Source organism: Bombus bifarius, unplaced genomic scaffold, assembly GCF_011952205.1.
Source record: "Bombus bifarius isolate JDL3187 unplaced genomic scaffold, Bbif_JDL3187 scf7180000007978, whole genome shotgun sequence".
NCBI classification, from domain to species: domain Eukaryota; kingdom Metazoa; phylum Arthropoda; class Insecta; order Hymenoptera; family Apidae; genus Bombus; species Bombus bifarius.
The window spans coordinates 1,672,151-1,691,563 of NW_022884363.1; the positions used below are offsets into that span (position 1 = coordinate 1,672,151).

General features: G+C 43.1%; 1 protein-coding gene across 5 annotated transcripts in view; it reads right to left on the reverse strand.

Annotated features, from left to right (window-relative positions):
• LOC117204395 (discoidin domain-containing receptor 2-like) overlaps nt 1–19,413 on the reverse strand; it is a 221,228-nt gene that overhangs the window by 126,447 nt on the left and 75,368 nt on the right. The gene's annotated exons all lie outside the window — the stretch shown is intronic.

Consider the following 19,413-nt stretch of genomic DNA (forward strand, 5'->3'; position numbering starts at 1 on the left):
TCTGTTGACTTATCGTGTTTTCCTGGCAGCGTTTCGTATCAGCTGTACACCACCTGATGGCTACGTAAAAGCGCACTGACAGAGTTCACACAGAGTCGACGGTTACATATCGTGCATATTGATTTATCGTTTCGTTCATGCTACCAATCATTTTATCCAATTGCTGGATATTTTCGAACGATTCTCTCTATTTTTATACCGAAACAGTCGGTCAATACATTACTTAAATCAATCAACATTATTATTCAACCCTCTAAAAACATCGCTCCAAATTGATCGTCAAATATTCCGAATATTCAATTACCAGCATTCTCAAACAACCAACCAATTTTTCCCGCAAGTGTAGCTTGTAACATTTTCAACCTAAAAGCTGCCATTTTTCTTCTTTGTACACCCTCATCTAAAAATACTGAAGCTTCGCAACGACGACCCTTAAACGCTCGGTCGATTCTCCAATCTGTTTCCCTCGAAAAACAAATCTTCGTGGCATCCAATTTCCGCGTTTCTGTCCTTTCGTGCGCGCGCCGAGTTTCGCTTAACGTACCGAAAATTACGAATACAAGTGGCTCGTTTCATTTTTACGCGAGGATCCATACACTCGCTGGTCGTAGAAAGAGAAAGTAACGGTAAATCATAAATTAGCAGCTGTGCGAGTATTCCAGATGCGTCGGTCCTCCTCCCCGGGACGACAATGGGTACGCGTTTCGCGTGTTTCCCGCAAATTGCATAATCTCGCGATATTTCGTTCGGAGTGGAACAGTTCCTCGGCAAGGGAACGCGAGCTTTGATTGGAGCGACCGTCGTATCCGTGAAAAGCACATTTCATGGGCCGCGCTGACGAGAGCGCGCGCGCGCGCATGCGGCCGCCTATCACGACGAAATGGCAACAGGGAGAACAATAAACGCCGCCAGCCGGAGGAAATATTTTAACAGGCCGGTCTGCGCTTCGCTCGCACCCCCGCGTCGACAAAGTGAGCAATTATGATTCACCCTTTAGAGTGCGCCGGTTTACGACGGGGTGCCGTAGCATTTTTTATCGCGAACTTTAACGCCTACTATTTCACGGCGCAAAGTAGTCGTTTATTATGAAACGCCGGAAACCAGAATTAACGTTAACGAAAAGTGGTAGGCTTCGAATTAAGTACGAATCATTGCCATCTGTTTATTTGATGGGGAACATCGGCAGTTAATAAGAATATTTTAACCTGTGATAGAAGTGGCTGATAGATACAGCAGTTCTGGACATTGCTTGTCAGACGAAGAGAAATGTTAGAATTTGAACTGTAGCAGCGCTTTGATAAATTGTTATTATACAGGATATTTCAAGTAATAGGGATTATTTCAGTTTGTTTAACGCGGAATTAGCTGTCGATGAAAATATTTTAGCATGTAATGAAAGTGGCTCGGAGATAAAGTAGTTCGTGACGATAATTGTCAGACGTTATCGAGATATTAATTGAATGCGGTATTTATATTTTACGAGCATCTTAATAAATTATTATTAGATACGGCCTTTTAGAAAGTTGAGAGAAAACTTCAGAATTATGTAGGACTTTACCAAAGAAACAGATCTCGATTAATATTACAGTTATGTTCAGCTTACACGTATATAGATACTTCCATAAAATTACCTTTTAAGGCACCTGGTACAATAATAAACTGTAAAGGTTTCGATACAATTTAACAGGGAATTTCAGCACTTATCTTTAATTAATATCCCAATAACGGCCGAACAGAAACGTCAAGAACCACTATATCGTCGGAGCCTTTGTAATTTTTCTTCGAAAGAAATTTCCGAGCGAGTGTCCTCGTGTCACGCGGACACTAAGAAATATCGCGACCACTCAAAACTCCATTACTCGAATTTCCCCCGGCAGCAAACTAAATAATAAATGGCACTCTTTGATGAACTCCATCGGTCCTCTGCTGGTTCTCTCGCTTTACTTTGCCCGCTGGTACGGTCCGATTCACAGCAAGGAGAGGCAACCCGCAGTTTCTCGATCCTCCGCCGAGTATATTCATCGTTACCGGGCAAGACAAGACGGAGTACCTCATGGAAGTCAAGGAAGCGTAAGGAGCCAGCCATAGGAAGAGAATAGGAGGCTCTTCAAGGAATAGGCCATGGTTCGCCAAACGGTCCGGAGTAGAGGGTCTCGAAATAATCTCTTTAAGAGCCAACCGCTATCCGGTAAAGCTAAAACTCAAGTTACGTACTTGAGCCATTAGTTACCCGTTCAATGAGCGGCCATCTATCTATACGTGATCGACCTCTTGATTTAATGACGAACGCCATGCTCGGCGGCCATTATCGACGTAAATGGAAATTGTTTCTCCGCGTTACGCAATAAGTACGAATAAGAGTTTGTTCTCAGACTTGGAGACTTGCTCGAGACACGTCGAGTGGATCCTTTAAGATTCTCTCAGATGAAACGAATAAGAATAATATGTTTGATAATGATGACTCGTGAAGATGCATGTGCGCGTTTTGCCAGACGAATTACATAGATGATAATGTTAACTACGAGACAGGAGAACCACGTATTTCCTCCCGTCGTTCTTGGTTATACCGTGTGCGTGGCTTCTTATCGGTTACGAAGGCCATTTCGAGATAATTGCGTGAAAAGCACACTCGGTACATCACGAGCGAAAGAGGCTGGGAACAGCATCCACTGTAATTTGGTGGATGATGGAGCTATTAAAGGCCACCTGAATCGTTGCGCCCATTTTTGCGTAATACACGACTGCTTTTGTCCCTCGTTGTAACGTTGTAATTTTATGAAAAATATTAAAGGAAATGAAACGATCCTGGTGTGGCTGGAATGCAATTTTCAGAGAGTGGCGAGTTCGATACCGAAATCGAAGAAAACAAACGATAAACGCCATAGTCGATGGTGAGCGCCGCTTAAAAATAATTAAATGAAAAAACTTTTGCCCGTTCATCGAAGATTGATCGCACGACCGTTCTTACGGCCTTCTTTTGTTCGACTTCTCGCGACAACGGACGGGAAAAAGACGGTTTATCCTTTAATCGTAACTTTCCTCCGTGGTACGTTGCAATTCTATTAGGCACTTCTGAGCAGTGAAAATGGCGCTTTATGACGACAGTCTGGAAACTTCGGTAGCATCCGCGAAGCGACACAATCCAACCCATAAAGCAGATTTTATGGGAAAACTAGCGTGACCCTCTTCTGTCGGTGTGTTTTTCCCTTTATAAGAGAATCTGTCTATAGATTCAAGAAAGTACCCCGACATCAACGTAAACGGAATTATCGTTAGATAATGACCGTTTATTCTCTTCGTAGTTACGTATCTTGGGTTATTCGCTCCGGTTCCTTCGATTCAATAACAAAATAGGAAATACTATTAATTTCGTTGTTCATAAATGATGAATATTTTTAACTTTATCCATTCTAGGTCATCAGATCAAGGAACTCTTTCCACCGCCTGGTTAGAGAACAAATACCGGCACTAGATATATCTCGTCGAATATTCGATACTTCTTCTCTTGTTATTGAATAGTGAATTTTTCTGATTTAAGTCATAAAAAAAATATTTGGTAGCATAATGATGTTAATCAATGGATTAACTTAATCAACTTTTGCGTAAAGTTTTAAACTATCAATTCAAGAAACTTTGTCTAACATTCCATTAGGAAACAATTAGTTCGAATAAAAGTGTATCACCTGGACACATTTTTAATTTGTCTATCTTATCCTTCTAGTGATTGTTCTGAATCGAATTCTAAGAATATCGGATATCATACCATTTTACATAACGTTACTTTCCAACAAATTCTTTCTAGTATTTTATAAAAAACAAATATTTGAACCTAATTTATCAAGTCCTACATTTCATTTTTATATTAGCAATTTTTCGTAGTCTTACGAAAGTACTGCCAAATGGCAGCAAACTTAATGGACCTAATTATTTTAATATGCAAACGCAATAATAAATACAACGATATGCAAATACTTTTTATACCCATTGTACGTACCAACGTATCTTAATAGCAACACGATCTGCATACTCACCCATGCTATAAACGATACTTCAATTCAAAGATACAACCAATCGTTCCATTCCGACAAAGAGCACATCTTCCTGCGCCACCAACTAATGTTATCCATCCGCATAACCGCCTCGTGGAATTTTCTTCCCGAGACAACAATAACTTTCATCGATAAAGTCTCCATTCCGGATTTCAGGAGCCTGAGCCGATCACAGGCTGCGAGCGTCCTCATTCAATTTGACTTCGGAAGTTCCGTGGACGACATTCCGGGACCCTTTTATTCGGCAAACTCTTCTAGAGCTGTGCACTTTGGATAGGAAAACTAGGTGGCAGAGAATGGAAGTGCACGGCTGGGCAGATGGAACGTCCGTCCCATGGTGAGGAGACAAACAGCGGGGAAAAGAAGGAGGCGGAAGGTAAATAAGGGGAACGAGCTTGACAAAGAGAGAAGTCGTTCAGACGGTGTGACGTAAGGGCGAAAGAAGGGGTTGGGAAGAGGGGTTGCCCGAGTGGCCGGTTAACTACACTTCATACATGAGAGGTTATCGCATGGTAGGCGCTGATATCAGCTCGGCTCGCGTCCTTTCCTCGAGACTCGCCGCCTCCAGGGCGTCGCGTTCTGTCTCATCTTCAACCCCATCGTGCCAGGTTCATTACTCACATGCAAATACCGAGCGCCTTCGTAACTGGAAATTCTTCGACCACGCGCGCTGCCACGCCTTTCAGGCCGTACCTACGATTCCTTCCATTTTCTGACGCTCTGTTACGCTTTTCTCACCCCTCGCTTGAGTTTGCTCCTCGCGTATTCCCTTTGCTCGTATACTTTTTCTCTCGTGCTTGTTCCCTCTCGCGAGTTTACAACGGTAGAAAGGAAAGACACCGGTGAAACCGGTTTCGACTCGAGTGTATTTTCGATCGTTAGAGAAAAGCAAAGCAGAATTCAAAGGTCGGCCGATGTATTCTTTCGTTGTTTATCCTCCAACGGAGGCAGGAAGTCTTCCGTGGAAAGATATCCAGGTTGAAACAAGCAGGGAGTCGTATAGTTGTCCGTTGTAAAAGAGTACGGGCGAATCCAGTGGTAAACACGACGTTGTAACGCGACATCGATAGAACTCAATTTTCCCCGTAGTCCGTGAGGAAATGGGGGCAAACAAGCCCTGGGAAAAAAGGAACTTGTAAACCAATTTGAAATTCCTCTTTATAGAAGAAAAGCTCCATTTCCCGACCGAGTCTATTGTTCTACGAGTTACGGACGCAATTGCGAGCGTCGCGCCATCCCCGAAACCCCATCAGCAAGTTCTCTGTACCAGGATTCAATATATCGTATAACCGTCTCCGTCATATCCGATTCTCTTTCAGCCGCGACTTCCCCTACAAGTAGCTCAAAGCCTAAGGTTGCTCGTCTAAAGAACAAGAGGGGGTAGAATAGAAAAGAAAGCAGGAGTCGTCGAGAGGTAAGAACGTCTGGGATAGGAAGCTCAACCATGTCGCTTTCACGGCTGCCATATTAGTCGGAAAACGGTCGAATGCGAGTCACGTAAGCACCAGGCTGCAATTCGTCGTTTAGCTTTCGTCGACGCAGTCCCATCACCTCGAGTTATCTACGCGAAGAACGCTGAAGCTGTCGGTATGGTCTAGAATCGTATGACGCGATCGACTTAGGAGATGCAGAAGAAAGGAAGAAGTCAGACTGTATCGAATGTCGGGATGAAAAGAAGAAGGAAGAACAAAAGATATAAAGGAATAATGAAACGAAATAAAGAAGAAAAGGAGACGAAGGAGAAGCGTGAAAACGGAGGAAAAAAGCAGACGAGAAGAGCAACGGCGGAAAGAGGAAAAGAATAAAGAGGTGACTGGTTAGAGGAGGGCCTCGTGGGATGTCGCGCACAGCCCTGTTCTGTAGGGAGAGATCTCTGTATTCCCAGCAGGATTCCGAACACTCGATAGTGTGCTTTAGAAAAATTCGTGACGGAACTGCTAAAGCGAGCCGTGCACAATTTACGTTATTAAATCGGCGGAACGGCTCGAAGCACCGGACGAGTGCCGCCTATTCGACGCTATTCCGCGTTTAAGTTCTCCTTTCGACCTACTCCTCTCTCCATCCTCTCTCATCATCCCTCTTCCATCCACTTACGCTTCAACACCTTCCACCTTGCGTGTGTGTCGTCGGTCCTTCGATCGTCCAGTCCAACCTCCTTCATTGGTCCTCCACCCTTAACTCGGTTCACGGATTTTCACGTAGTTCGATAAGATTCTTCGGAGGTCCAGCCTCGTCATAAGGCGACCTGGATTTCCGTCGACCGTTGCGTCGGTCTTGTATATATTCTAGACGATCACGTTCACGTTTCGGCAGGAGTTTGAAATTATACTAGCGCTTGGCTCTTGCCTTTAGTCAACGTGCGAATCAACATCGACGATCGAGATATCTATGTTGTCCGAAGTGACTTTTAGGTGAATGGAGAAAAGTTGATTTGATCATTCGAATTGCGATTCAAGCTGGCGAATGTACTTTTGGATTGTTTTAAAAGAGTATTATGAAACATTTACGTAGACACGGAAAATATTCTCCGATGGCTCCTAATTGTATTATACAGAGTGGTTGGTAACAGGTGATACAAGCGGAAAAGGGGTGATTCTACGCGAAAAAAGAAGTCGAAAATATAGAATAAAAATTAAAAAAAAATTTTTTTTTAATTTTTCCATCGAGACAACGACCTACAGTGAGATCCGGTATAACGAGACGTGATAAAGTGCACGCGTACCGAGCGAAAATCCAATGTCGATTTTCTCGAAAACAAAGCCTCAAACGAAAAATTTTTATTCTATATTTTCGACTTCTTTTTTCGCGTAGAATCACCCCCTTTCCGCTTGTACCACCAGTTACCAACCACCCTGCATATATAATACACTGGTAGAAATTGAAATATCATGCATAGTCGCTGTGAATTTAATAAAATATCAGAAATAAACCTAGGTTTTGGAACTGGGTTTGGATCTATGTCTTGAAGCTGAAGGAACAAAAATGTTATGTCATTTAAGCCAATCCATTTCCTTTAACAGAACGTTCCACTCCTCTTATCAGCTCGCTTGACATCATTTGTTACTAATCCGCTTGAACCAAGAATAAATCAGCCAAGTGAGCAATTCAATCAAGCAATTGAAGAAATATCAGCGCCTAATAAAATAAGCATTTACCAGTAAATTCCATTTTGCTCGCGGCCGACACTTCAAGTAAGCGTTTGCTCGATTGCTTCTTACACAAATGTTAAACGCTGCGAATGTGGAATAATTTTTCCAGTTCGGCCAACTTCGTTCAGCACAAACCATCTCGGAAGTTTGCAATTGTTCGTGAAAGTTCGGGTTACAAGAATACCTTTGTCGCAACCGTTTATTTTGTATGGATGATCAAAAGGGATTTCGTTGATAGAATTTTGTTATTGTTCGCCGACACCGGAAGCTACATTTTAATTATAATACAGTATGCATCGACTTGTAAAGTTTTAATCTGTTGCAAAGTTTGGATTTTAATTACGGTCTGGGAGCTAAGCAATATTATATCATACCCTATTATAAATCAAGTATGTCACTCCATAAAAATGTCTGGCGCGTAAAATGTTACACTTTTCAGCACTTGAAGAGAAAAGATAAGAATTCTTCCATCAAAGAAATGATTCAAAAAATTAGTATGATATTCGATATGATATCCGTTCAGGAAGTTGCTGACTACCGAAACACGATTGCATAACACATTGCATTATTCAGTACCCACTTAAGAGCAGAAATTCGAAATTCTTCGATCGAAGAATTGGCTTAGAAAAATCTCTTCAACGATATATCTGACTAGACCCGTCCTAATCTACTGAAACGCCACTTCCTTCCAACCAGGACACTCAATTATTTATTCGCCCTGGAACGCGAATAATACCAATCATCGAGTATTCGTGTAACACATAATGTTCGAAAAATTCATCGAAAAATCATATGTAGCCTCGAAAATTCATAGAGTAGGGTTCCTTGGTCGCCAGCAAAGTAAGCATATAATCGAGTGTCACGTTACAGCCACGTAGCGTAAAGTTTGATGACGAGCGACATCGTAAATCAGCTGAAAAAAAAAAACGATCGATGAAATCGATGGAGATGCCATGAGACGTGTACGGTGTGTGCATCGAGGAAATGCATAGCTACACGAGGCTTTCGCTTCTTTTCCTCCCTATGTATACTCGCGCCCTTCATCCTCCCGCGCTATCGTTCCTTATTGTCGGTGCAAAGGGCGATTTCTCTCCGGAACGACGTTACCCCGAGTCGAGAGAATTTAAAACGAAGTCACGATTCCCTATATAGGACGCCAGCTATCTACTCGCGCGATATACTTGGAGATAAAGGCGTGTACAGGCTGGCTCGTGCTGATATATGTATAGAGCGGCCGGGGAGCTCTCTCCGCGCCGAATAATGCCCGGGACGAAGTGAAAAGAGGAAGGGAAAAAAAATATAGCCGCTACTAAAGCCACGTTAGCCAGCCTTATTTGTTTCGCTCCACTTTCGCCCGGGTCCGTGTCATCCTGGTCTCTCATGCATTTGTATCAAATTCCACCCTATTCGCCTCTCACCTCTTCATCCTGTCACGTCCGATCGGCGAAAGCATTGTCGCCGCCCGTAGGGGAATTTTTATCTGGCACGAACCGTGGATGAGAGAAGGCGTGGTACGTTCGCGAAGTTAACGGAGGATCATCCTGGCGAGGGTGGAAACGGTAGATTCGATTTTACTCGATAAAGACGCTTCGCGGAACTTTATATTCGACCAAATAGTCACGTATGAGCGAAAGCGACAAATTTTTATCTTGTATCATCGTGATTTCTCTGCTAATGGCATTTTTATAGCAGGTATATCAGCAAACCAGCTCTCTTTTAATGCGGATGCGTGCCATATTAATTGCTAGGAAAGTAAAAGTAACCAGAACAGGAACGGTAAATATCTTAGAACGATGGACATTAACACCTTCAGAACTGGGATAAACTTCGTTTTGGAATTTTAAATTTGATACGAACCGCAATTCATCCTCTTCTTTACTCAAGTAACGTTACCATTTCAAAGGTACCGTTGGACACGGTTAATTCAATTTTCGATCGGTTCTAGGTATATAGAGTCTGGTAATACGATTAAAAGAAAGAGGCAGCGGATGTTACACGTATCGGGTACATCGTGCGATTCGAAGCAAGCGGTAACCTGCGAGAGAAACGCCGGACTTTGTCTTCTCATTTCCCAGTGTTCCGCACCTGCTATCGGCCGCCGTTGCACAGCATCGTTTCTCATCGAGCTTACGCGAACGACCCATCTTCCGCGCGATTTACGAAGCGCCAGCCTTTTGATGCGAAACAACGCACGAGTCCTTGCGAGGAAATTGCTTTACATGGTCGGACAGGAATATACGAGCATTCCGCGCGTTATTTGGACACAGCTAGCGACGGAAAGATATCGCGATAGAAAAGATACGCATCCTGTTTGTCGTGAGATGCACGTGAAAAACGTATTTGCTGGCGTGTTTCCTTGCTCACCAGATACCGGACGACATATTTTTTAAAGCGTATTCGACGCACGGATTGACCCCGTTGCCCGTTTATTCCCTGTGTTTTTCTTGCCCTGGAAACGGCATGCTCGAAATTTTGGTCCGAGATAAAAAGTAGCCGCGATCGTTAAGCGAAATCAAGCTACGCTGGCAAAAATATTTGTGCCGAGATTTTTCCAACGCGAAATCCGCATGCGTTTAGGTCCTCACTGGTGGACCGCAAACTGGGCAAAGTTGTTATTAGCTTCGAAAATTCTCCGATTTTGATTGAAAGCAAAATCGTTTTGAACGAAGTTCGTGTCCGGTTTCCATTGATGGTCGTACGAGTGAAAATTCAATAGGCAACGAGCGGCTCGAAAAACTAAAATTTCCAGTCCCTGGATTCGAAATTCAAACTGTAGCGTTAATATCGGCGTATTTTTCGGAGGAAGAGCAATGACTCTATCGTTGGGCAGCAACCGAGTTTAATAAAGCAGCGGGGAACGGCAAACAGATAAAGCGAAACGAAATCGTCTTTCTTGCTCCCGTTCACGCCAAATATCACTCACAGCCGATGATATTTTTCTCCACGTGACTCTTCCAGGTGACTGTCGACCGTGCACGATGCGCTCCACGGTTTTCATCTTCGATCCTGAATCGTTTTCCGATACGTACACCAGTATGTACGTGTACCAGCCACCGATTTCACGTTCCTCCACGTTTTATTCCAAATATCTGGCGCGCCGGCATTAAATTGAACCAAAAAAGGGACACCCGACGGTGTATAAGGGAGAGAAGAAAAATGCCGGATGCCATCGAAAATCAGGCAAAAAGAGATCGGAAGGTTCTCCATTATCGTTTAATCGAATTTTCATTTATGATGATACACTCGTTGGTTCTTTAATCATTTTACGATAAATACGAATATATACGAATAAATCTTAAACGTTGGAAGACAAAATAATCTCTTTAAAACTAACGAAAATTCTTAAGAAGGTTCTTCACTGAAATAAATTACATATTCGAAAGTTTGGATATTTGTAATTTCTATCGCTTGAGCTTCTTCTTGAATAATTCAAAGGTTATTCAAAGCGAAAAGACATTAATTGGTAACGTGTTAGAATAATTGCATATAGATATACTTACATACGGCAATCTAGAAAATTAAGAGATGATTGCTCACTGGAGAACAGATCATTCATTGATAATGAATGATCCATCCCCGCCTTTCCAGTGGAACGACTCCGGAATTCAATTATCTTACCCTTCGATTGTCCTAATTAAATACTCAATCCCATCACGGATGCGTTCGATGTTCTGTCGTCCGTGGAATTTAAATCCAGGCCGAATTTTACGCGTCAATGGCACGCGGAATGCACGCCTGGAAAACTGGTGAAAATTCACCAGCGTTTCCTACCGGTTCGCGTCGTTCAATTCGCGTCGTTCAAATTCAACATTATTTCGAAAAAATTAATACAATTCTATTCATTTCACTCTGTTGACCTTACCACGTTTCAATTTTCACGATATTCCGCGCAATGCTACGTATTTCAGTAAGAATAATTAATAATATTCGCGTCATCAACCTCTAACACTTTACAAAATTTATAGCAAAACTAGAATTCTAGGAAAATATCCTCGGACAAAGAGGGTAACATTCCTCAAACTCTCCTCAAACTAAATTAACTCGGCACTACGACGTTAGAATTTAATCTCGAAATTAAGATTAATAATCTGTGGAAGACACAATGTTTATGTTGAAATAATATTATGTGATATTTATTAAACAAAAATTACAGGAAATATAAGTGAGTGTTATGGAATGTTGACAGTTGGCTAGTTATTCTCAGACTGACTGACTTAGTGACCCATGACCCCTGAAGAGATTTTGAACCCCACTCTCTATGCAATAATGAGCGTGACCTGTGTAGATGCCTGTGTGGCGGCACGTGCCACGGAGCCTTCCAGCAGCTTCGCGATACAAAGCGCTACACCGTCAAAGTACGACACCGACGTGCCCAATGTTTCATCCATATCCTTACGCTTCTTCCGCCGAATTCTCGGAAGAGCATACACGCGCCAGCCGCCGCGGTACATCCAATGAACACACGCTAGTGGGGATATCGCTGGACAACGAAGGGAAGAATCCGTTCGATCAATCACCTCATCTGTATGAGATTAATATCGTTGTATTCCAACATACGATGAATCCGAATTCACTGTAACGTCAAATGTGACACCCAATGCAATAATAAGTTCTCTGTCGCAACTCTTTGTGCCTATCTTCACAACGCGAAGAGCTAGCAATATGGGGTGTATTTTTCAAGCACGAATATGTGTGTAGAAACCGTGGCTCAAACAGGAGAATATTGATCGCCGCCTGTTCTAGGTGTACAACGATCCTCTCGGAGATATCGTTCCATTATAAAGTCTCGATTCAAATCGCAGCTTCGACATATCGTTAACGGAAGGGTCACCACTCGTACGTCTTTTGACATCAAAGGCAAGACACGGTGTGCCGTTTCAAAAGCTGCAAACGGGAATAATAACGATGAAGCTCGTCCTCGATTGATCGACAGTCGTCGACTCGGCAGAACGATCGATTTTATTCTCGTCGAAACAGTTCGACAAACACGAGTGAATTATAATTCAGCATACACCGGACACGGACGAAACGGGATAAGGAGGTATCGTTGGTCGTCGACAGAAAAATTTGTTGTTTAATTATGCGAATAAGAGCGAGCAAGCGTAGCTTGGCCGTTAATTTCAGCTCGTTTCCCGTTTGCCGGAGTGGCGATCGCGATTCGCCGAGCAATTCAGAATGCAAGATTACAGCCGTCGAAGCCCGAACGAGCAGGTACTGTTAGTTGCATGCGCGAAGATTGCTCGTGGATTTAATGCTCTCCCCATTCGTCCGCTGGGATATTTCATCATACCGCATATTCCCTCTTATGGCTTTCGTTTTGTTTAATAGCCGACGAGAGCGACCATAATCCGTAATGATAAATAATTCCAGCGCCCGGTAAAATCCTTTCGAGCTTATTCCCCGCGTATATGCGTGCCGATTATCATTTCTATCAGGTATTGAATGTTGTTTAGCTTGGTTTTCGTCCGCGTGTACACGTACGTGTGGTTTTTGCGTCGGTTATCGTATCCTCTTTGATAATTCTTGATCAACTATGGTGTAAGGCTTTTATCTGCGGATTCTAAGTTTTCATATCGTGTTATTGTAGGAATCTTTATCATAGTGTCTCCGTGAAACGATAGAAATAATTGTAAGCTATAGCGAAACAGTCAACGATCGCCTTCGCCATTTCTTTCATGTTTTAATCTTATGTACTCAATCTGTAACGTTTGAATCCGTCACTTGCTATATAAATACAATCGGTTATCATTCAACGAAATTATGATAAGTTCATCGTGTCTTTACACGAACTATGTTATAAAAATTCCCTGATATAACCAACTAAATATCATGGAAAATTGACACAGCAACCTAACCCTACCATGATTAACATGCGATCGCAGCATAAAAACCGACGTGAATTTATTATGCCCGCGTTAATTCATCGATACATATTGACGAGTCTGCGGACTAGGATAATACGCGGCCACCGCACAGACACCGCGCCATCAACGCGTATTAATGATTCTACATTTTCCGCGGGGGATTAGCTGGCGGTAATCCGTTAGTTCAAGCCTGGACCAAGCCGGGAGATCCGATGATACGGACTGTTCCATGTAAATGTACGCTTTAAAGCGGGCTGGACGACTTTACTCGACGCTATACAAATTTACGCGAATAACGCACGGATGAATTATACCGGCCTTCGTTTCCATATTTTATCTCTCCGGCGTACGTCACCGTTTCACCTTGTTCCGATCGTTCGCTCGTTTCTCGAAACAAGAAAAATCGTGACGCGTTTCATCGAAATATTCACGAGAACGTATCGGACATCGTACAGGTTCGATATTGGTCGCGATAATGGCGATCGAATCTGCGTGCGCGCAGAAATCAACGAATTGTTCCCAGCGGGACGGATGGCGTTACAGAATAGCCGCTTTCTAATATTTACACCGCGTTACCGGCGAACGAGCGCAATTTCGATGGCGGTTCGTTAAATCGGTCGAGCCTCTAGACGCATCGTATTTCATGCATCGACAGAAAACAAGCCGACCTATTCGAATTGTTACAGATAAGGAATCGCGAATGAATTATTCCCAATTGACAAATGTTTCTCTATCTTCCTTCTCCTTTTATATTTGCTTTTTTTATCGGTCATCGAACGCGCAGAAAGGCGGCGGAACGAGGTCAAGATCGATGGTCACAGACGGACGTTGTTGAATAGATCTGCCGTCTGCCGTCTCGCAGATATTCTCGTTGAATTAATTAGAAATTAATAAGAAAGGCCGAAGGAATGGGTAGTAGAAGGAAGTAAGGGAGGAGGCAGGACGGAATGCTTATTGTTCGAGTGGCTGCCGCTGCTCGGTGCTCCTCGAAAACTTCAACTTTAGATAAATTCGCCTTTATTTGGAGCCAGTCGATCGAGCCTGTATCGGAAGTAACGAGGTTAAGAAAAGAAGAAGTTGGATAGACTGTTCGAAAGATGGAAAGGTCTGTCGAACGAGCACGAAAGAAGAACGGACCCTGACCGCTTTTAATGAGCGGCGAATCTGCCTGTCCTATAATTGAAGCGATGTTGCGAGCGCAAATTGCAGAAACTCGCCGCCGATGAGCAAAACGGGTAAATCTATGGAAGAAGGGCGAAAGCAGCCAGCTGAAAACTTCTCGAGTAGCTCGGTGCTCGAAACTTGCCAGAAAGTTCAAGTATCCCACCCTTCTCGAATGGCATTTTCGCGTTTTCTATTTTTTTCCTCCATTTCTTTTTGCTTCGTTTTCTTCTTCTTTCTCTTCATCCGTCACACTTCGCACTTTAACATGAACAGAGTTTCTCTTACGTCCACTTTAGTCTATTTCTCCCTGTGTCTCGTTCTTTATCGCGGTAACCACTGATCGACTACTGCATCGAGGAATTTTCGCGTGTGTACCGAACCGTGTTAACTATTCTCATAAAACACGTTTCGAGCTCTCCCAAACTATTTCACGACTTTTTCAACGTTCCCATATCTCTCGTCTACTTGTCGGATATATGGCGCACGAGACGTTTTTTTCACCCGCTCACTCGGGCGCCATAGTTCCACCGGTTCGTTCGTGCTCGCGTCGATCGTCGATTCTTTTGAGAATCAGTGCCGGAAAAACGAGAACGATTCGGATAAAGTGGATGTAACGGGGAAACAGTCGTCGCGGGTTACAACTGTTCGTATCGGGACATTACTGTTGAATTGTCGCAGTAAAAGGGATTTATCGTGACACGTACAGAGTGTCATCTACAGACCGTTTCGGGATTTGATCGACTAACGTCAGGAACACTCTCTGGCGCGATAATTATTCTAAAACGCTCCTGTTGAAATGAAATATATACAGCTTGTATTCCATTCTTGTAAATTAATTCAGATATTATCTCTACATTGAAATATTAATATATTTTTAAAAGTTCATTTTCTACGTTTTTACGATAATAATGTAGGAACTTTACGGAAGTTAAACAGTGCATGAAAGTATGATAGAGATGATTTCGAGCGTCATCGAAGCACAAGTTCGTTTCTTTCCAAGTATGCATATAAGGAAAGACATTATTAACGTTACAGGTTGCTGCCGCCACCTTTTCTTCGCGATATCTCCGCGAAGGAGTGGAATAACACGGATAATCCGTAAAATGAATTATCGTACGATATACGATCGAAGGTTCTTGTAAAAACGGCAAAAGCCGTGCTAGCGACCGTAGCGTGACAACGCGCGCAATACCATATACGACTGATTAAATTGCTACTCGTTTCTGAGTGTGTTTGAAATGCGTACACACCAGCCGATACGAGGCAAACGTCCTCGCAACACTGGCTATTCGTCACAATCAATCAACGCGAGAAGCCTGTCAGCTAGAATAACAGAACAAAAAAAAGGACGAGAAAAAAGACAAAAGCAGAAAGAAGAGAAAACGAGGAAAAGAGCGACAGAAAAAAATTCCACTTTCCAATATACTTTTCGAGCTCGCTATTGCACAGAAACGTCACGGTCGTGTTCATTTCGCTTTGGAAAGACGCGAAAACAAATTTCGCTCAGGGCAGTCTATGGTGGTAGCATTTGCAAAAAAACATGCATCTTTGCCGTATTGTTTGTCAAAACGGCACGTTCGATTTTCTCTAGATATTGAGTTTGAAAAATGCATCTGCGAATTCGATCGATGACAACACGCCGAAAAAATCGGAGCACTGATGCAACCGGACAGCTGTTGACGCTTCGTCGAACCGATGATCTTGAATTTCGCTGGCGAATTCGCGTACACATCCAATAATTGAAAATATTTCGACCGAATTTTTCAATCGTTTCTGATCCATTTTGATAACAGTCGTATATCTGTATACTATAAAATATACTACGAAATGTGCTGCAAATATACAGACATTTATTTGAATTTAAATTTATATTCGTCGCATAAAATAAAATTGCACAAAAAACCTATATACAAGCTCTGTATACTTGAAAATAAAATAATCGTAATAATCGTTAAATCCAACGTTTCGAATCCTCTCGGTTGTACAGAGACAGAGGCAATAGCATAGTAATCTCATCAAATCTATGAAGCGTACACGTAACCCGTTCGATTGAATCAAAGGAGAGGGTTGACAAGCGTGGCGCGCGGTCCTACGAAGCAACGAAATCGGTGTGCGTCCGGCGTGCGAAAGATAGCCACGACGAACAGGAACGTCGAGACGGTGCGGTGGCATGACGTACGGCGTCGCGGTCAAAATATCGATCGGCCAATTATTCTCGTATGAGTTACGACGGCCAACGATCGTGAATTAGATTAAGCCGGTGACACATGGTGATATGAGTTACGGGATCGTGTCCAATGTAGACCAAAGCGGCACGAAGATAATATGGGGAACGAGGAGTGTAGCCACGTATCTCATCCTTTCTCTCTCTTTCGCCCCTGATTTTCGCCATCTCCGTCCATCTTACTCTTCTCTCTTCCCTTCTCGCTATCTCGTTCACACACCGTCTCTGTGTTCTCTTCCCGTTCTGCCCAAGGTTTGAACAGCGTAATATAAACGGATACCTCAGCCGGGTCAGCAAGATTAGCCGGATCATCATGGAAGCACGAAGCAGCTACGATATCCGCGATCTGTTTTGAATACGAATTAACGATTGCTTTGGCAAAACGTCACAACTGTTCCGTTATTATTCGCCACTGCGTTCTATTCAGGCATTCCAGACTTCTTTCAATCTACATAGCCGGCTTTCTGACCGGAAAATGCAACTAGGTCAATGGAATTGGCAGAATCATCGGTGAAACACGAATCGACACCGAAGCGATTCCATTTGCCTTTCTTTTCCTTTTTTTTCAGCCAAAGACATTCAGACGCGTTTAATAAAACGCTTTCCACGATCAACAGAAAGTTCTTTGTTTCTGAAATTGGAACGTCTGATACTATATAAAAAAAAAATGTATGTCTTGTGATAAACGATGGAATTCTTTTTACAGAATCCTATTATGTTTCTTCTTTGTATTACGAGAGAATACTTTTTCTCCTACATAGACGATGAACGTCTCTTCATCGTTTCTCCCAGAAGATCGTTCCTCTCTCAAGACTACCCGACAATCTCCATATCGAAGAGGTCTCTTCCTCTTTCGAACGTGCTCGATCAAACATTTTTTACAACGATCTAGCGGGAGAGACTTTCATTGATTGATCCTTGCGATGAGCAGACCTGATTGAAGAATAGCTCGCGGCTGTTCGTATCCGTGACTCGCTGATCCAACGTAGCGGGGGCAGACTACGCAAATTGAGAGCTACAGGAGGTATAAAGTGGTCTCCTTGGTGAAATGATTTCTCTTGGAAATCAGAATTCCCGCACGGTGGATTGAAATCCGTAATCGGAATCCCTTTCGCGGCAAGTCGAGCGCGAAACGAGTAAGTTTAAAATAAATCAGCAACACGAGCCTTCGCTCAGAACTTCGTTAATTATCGCTTCTTTGAACAAGTATTTTCCAAAATACCACACCAAATAGAACCGTGAAACGAGAACACGAGTTCGGCCGACGAAAAGAACCAAACGTCTATTCATCGCTCGGATTTTACCCGTAAGACGTTCACGATGAAATGCCACGGAATCGAGAAATCGCGCATCTGATCATCTCGAAATGTAAAACGAACGAGGATATTTCCAGCCAGTACGTCGAACCTTCCCCTCTACCGTGAGTGATTCGTAGAACCAATCAGAGTTCCGGAGAATCGACGTTGATAATTCGTTCCGATCTATCGATCAGCGGAAACCAAACCAAGCGGGAGCCGTTTCTCCGGTTCCCCGCGTCATAAATCAGACTCGGCTCTCGGCCGGGAATAAACCTTTGGCTGCGACTTGGACGATTAGACTCGTCGGCTGTAAGTTGCCCAACTTTCCTCCTTCCCAATCTCCTTCGCCACCTTCTTCTCGATGTTCGTTTAACTATCCGACTGTACGGCCTGTCGAAGCTTTTCGAACTGGTTTCGGGCTTCTCGTTCGAATCATCAGCGAAGAAACGGCGAATCTCGAAGATACGGAAATGAGCAAGACCGAACAGGAAAAGAGATTGATGATTAGAGGTAAGACGGAGAGGAGAATTACGGGGAGATGCGGGTAAGAAAAAATAAAGTTTCCTGTTGCTTGTTTTTTTCTTTTTCTTTTCCTACCACGAGAAGTTGCCATCGAGCGAGATCGAGGAGATGGAAGGCTAACTTTCGAACGCCGTTTGATAATATACTCAAGGCAATGGGAATCGTACGTAATTGGCCTGGCCTTCCGTCGATACGAAGTCGATGAAACCGACGAGAAAACTTGGCCTCCAACGATCGATCCGCGCGAGCCTCTCTCGCGATTCTCTCTCGTTTCTTTCTCCTCGACCACACGCTTCCGATCCTCCTTTTTCCCTCCACCGCTTCTCTTTTTTCCTTAATACTTTGAGAATGCGGTTCTTGCGCTCGTTCCTTTTATAGTCGAGAATTTGGCCGTAAGCTCGCGTAATTTACAAGATTTCGGGGCTCGCGCGATAATAGAACTTCTGGCAGCTCTATGTTTTGAGAGTTAATCTTTAAGGAAGGAAGCTCATCTGCGTCTACTTTTAATTACATCGACTGATTAAACTGTCAGTTATATAGCTGTATCAAATTTTGTTCGTCTTGTTAAACGCAATAAGACCAATTATCTCGTAGAATTGTTAATTGTTTTAAACTCAGGAACCATACGAAGTTTAAACGCGAGAAACGTGAAATTCATTCGTCTTTTGAATCGCCTCTTTCTCTCTCTCTCTCTCTTTTTACGGTACGATGGTAATTCGAGTAAAAAGTTGATTAGGAATATTAAATGACGTACTTCTCTGAATTACCGTGTAGTCCCGTGGATTTTTGTTCTCTGTGCCCATTCGGACTAGCGCCTGAACAGCCTCTGGAGCAACTTTCAAAGCTCTTTACTACCCTTAGTTTTCCTTTCTTTGTCTTGCCGGTATTGTTTGCCGCTTTGTAGCAAATTCTGCGCGCACAGCGACGTTAATGTTTGAGAAAAATAGCCGACGGAAGTACGCGTGAAAGGGCCTACTCGGTAAAAAAAAAAAGAGAGAAAAAAGGAAAAAGAGAAAAAGGGAAATCGTACGCGAGGCTTGTTGTTTCGCGCGGCTTAAAATCGGTAGTCGCGAGCGCGTTAGATGGATCGCGATTCAATTAAAATTAGATTAAAATGGAACCCCACGTGCACCCGGACAACGT